Source organism: Amblyomma americanum, chromosome 6 (assembly GCF_052857255.1).
Source record: "Amblyomma americanum isolate KBUSLIRL-KWMA chromosome 6, ASM5285725v1, whole genome shotgun sequence".
Classification (NCBI taxonomy): domain Eukaryota; kingdom Metazoa; phylum Arthropoda; class Arachnida; order Ixodida; family Ixodidae; genus Amblyomma; species Amblyomma americanum.
Window position 1 is genome coordinate 15,120,854 of NC_135502.1, and position 2,648 is coordinate 15,123,501.

At 47.8% G+C, this 2,648-nt stretch overlaps 1 pseudogene; it reads right to left on the reverse strand.

Annotated features, from left to right (window-relative positions):
- Window positions 1-1,147: 1,147 nt before the first annotated feature.
- On the reverse strand, window positions 1,148-1,702 carry LOC144094473 (uncharacterized; annotated as a pseudogene).
- Between the last annotated feature and the right edge of the window lie 946 nt (window positions 1,703-2,648).

Sequence of the window (2,648 nt, forward strand, 5' to 3'; positions counted from 1 at the left end):
CGTCTCCCTTTGATATTGTCCTGGAAGCGTAAGCCGTTGGTCTTACCGCGCCGTCCATCATAACGAGCGACACGGCACAACGACCGTACGCCGACGCATCTCACAGGGCACGGTAGTGCCTGATCATAGTGTGCAAGCAGCTCGGCTGATGAGAGCACTGCCTTGATGGGTTGGAATGCGTCCTCACACTTTCGGTCCCAGGACAAGGAGACATCCCTCTGTAACAATCTGTAGAAGGGTTTAACGAGCGTAGCCAGTTTTGGCGTAGACTTGCCACAGTAGTTAATGAGTCCAAATAGCGAACGCAGATGTGTTCTGTGAGTAGGCGCTGGGGCTTTCAGAAGAGCTTGAACTTTTCCGTTCGTTGGTTTGACGCCCGTCTTACTAAAAAACATGTCAAAAATACCGAAGGTTTTCCTTGGAACACTCGTATTTTTAGGTCTTAACGCAAACCCCTTTTCACACCAGTGTTTGGAACAAGGATTCAGGATTCCTGAAGTGCTCTTCCACAGTGTCTCTTCCCAAAAGAACGTCGCTTAGAGAACATATCACTCCCGGCAGGCATTTCAGCAGGTTGTACATAATGCACTGAAACAACGCAGCTGCAGAGGAGACTCCGAAGGGTGGTCTCTTTGCAGCAAACAGTTCTTATGCGTGTTCAACGTAGGCAGCTTTTTGAATTCCCCCGGCATTTATACCTGTTTATAGGCCCTGTTTACATCAATCATCGAGCAGTACCATCCGCCAGCAGGTGCAGCTAGTATCTCACCAAGCATAGGGAGCGGATCCTGCTCTATGTCTAGAACAGGGTTCAACGTTTTCTTGCAACCTCCGCACACACGTATTATTTCGTCCTGTTTAATAACCGGAACAATCGGTGTGGCCAACTCACTAACTAATAGAAACTTGCCAATGACGCCTATATCCGCAGCTCTTCCTTCACTACTGAACGAAGTGCGTAGGGCAAGTTTCTAGCTTTGAGGAACTTTGGAAGTTTTTGTTTAAGAAAGAGAGTAGCCTGCATGCTCAAATTCTATCTTGCCAAGGGTGTCGGCAAGAATGGAGCTGAATTTGGCTAGGAACCGGTTCAGTCGCGCATCGCGGCTCTCTTGGCTTGCGTTAAGATGCGAATCGTGCATAGCTTGTGCTAAGCGCAGATTTCGTCCCAGTCCAGGCGAAAAGTCTCGGGCCACACACGTCCTAGTAGAGCGGGTCCCCCGTAGTGAACGACGTGCAAAGGAAGGTCTCTGGCTTGGTCCTTGTACCGTAAGGCCGCTTTGACGACATCGGAGTGTTCGACAGCTTCTCCCGAGTATGCTTAAAATCGCAGTTCTGTTGGTTCCAGTTTCAAAGGCGGTCGAAGTTTCTTGAACTATTGTCTTGATATCAAGGACACCGTGGCGTCTGTGTCTGAAGCCATGCGCAAAGGTATACCTTGAATTTCGACGTCTACGGGGATATGCCGCCGCCTTTTCTGACACAGCATCTGTACTACGTTACGCGTGTCGTCACTTTGAAGAGTGCGTACGCACTCGCTCGAACACGCCGGCTTCTGCTTGGTACCAAGACAAACACGCTGAGCGTCGGTCTTATTGCCGCAGTTCGTGCACTTATCTGCGATATGCGGACAGGTGCGGGAAAACTGCTTGTCAGAGCCGCAGCGATAAGACCGCTTCCTTTTCATTGTTTCTTCGGTGCTCATTTTGTGAAAGTCGTCGGCACTCTATTTCGCGAGCGCTTCCTGAACATTTTTCTCATCTTCCACAGAAAGTGCGCGCTCAACGGTTTTTCGAAATGTGACCGTTTTATCTTGTTCAAATCAGTATCGCTGTATGTCGGTACGGAATAAAACGCAGAAAAACTTGTCGCGAAGCGATTTGTCCAAAGAGGTGCCAAATTCACAGGTTTGAGCGAGTTTTCTGATCTCGGCTACGTACAGGCGCCCAAATGTTTAACTGGCGTGCGCGAGCGGCGACTTTTCCGTACGTCAGCACCGTATGACGGGGCGAGGCTGGAAACAGTTTGAGGCTAAGCGCATGTCGACAACGCGCCCTCAGCTGGGCCCATCGTCTGCTATAGGCTGTTACTCCTTAAGGACGTCACCCCCTATTATCGCACTCAGACGAATATGCAGCGTGACTAGGCGAATGGTTTTGCTTCATCGTAATTAATATTGAGCCACATATTGGGCCCGGTTACATTATACAATTTGAAAGGCAAGTTGAACAAGAGTGTGGAAAAGTTTTGAATCTCTTCTTACAGTTAACGATGAAATTCAAATAGATTTTGTGCACAGAAAGAAAAATAAAAAAGGTACTGTCTTTAGTCGCCGAAAAGAACAGTCTAAAATAAAGACAAAAAATCAATTGCAGCGTTTGATTTTTCAGAATTTACAACAAATAGAGAGTGCATGCTCGTGCTTTGGGTTCGCAAAGAAAGCAACACAAAAAGGCAATGAAAAGGTAAAACATCAAAGAGCATCACAGGGACACAAAGTTTTAAGAGGCGATTCACTGCCTCACGCAGTCTTCGCCGAAAATTGATTCTGTCATAGGCGTTTTGTGCTTGTCTTAAAGCTGTCAAAGCAGGAAGCTTCCAGATCATGCGATTTAAGCCGCGTTCTATTGACAGCACGGGGACCTAACTTT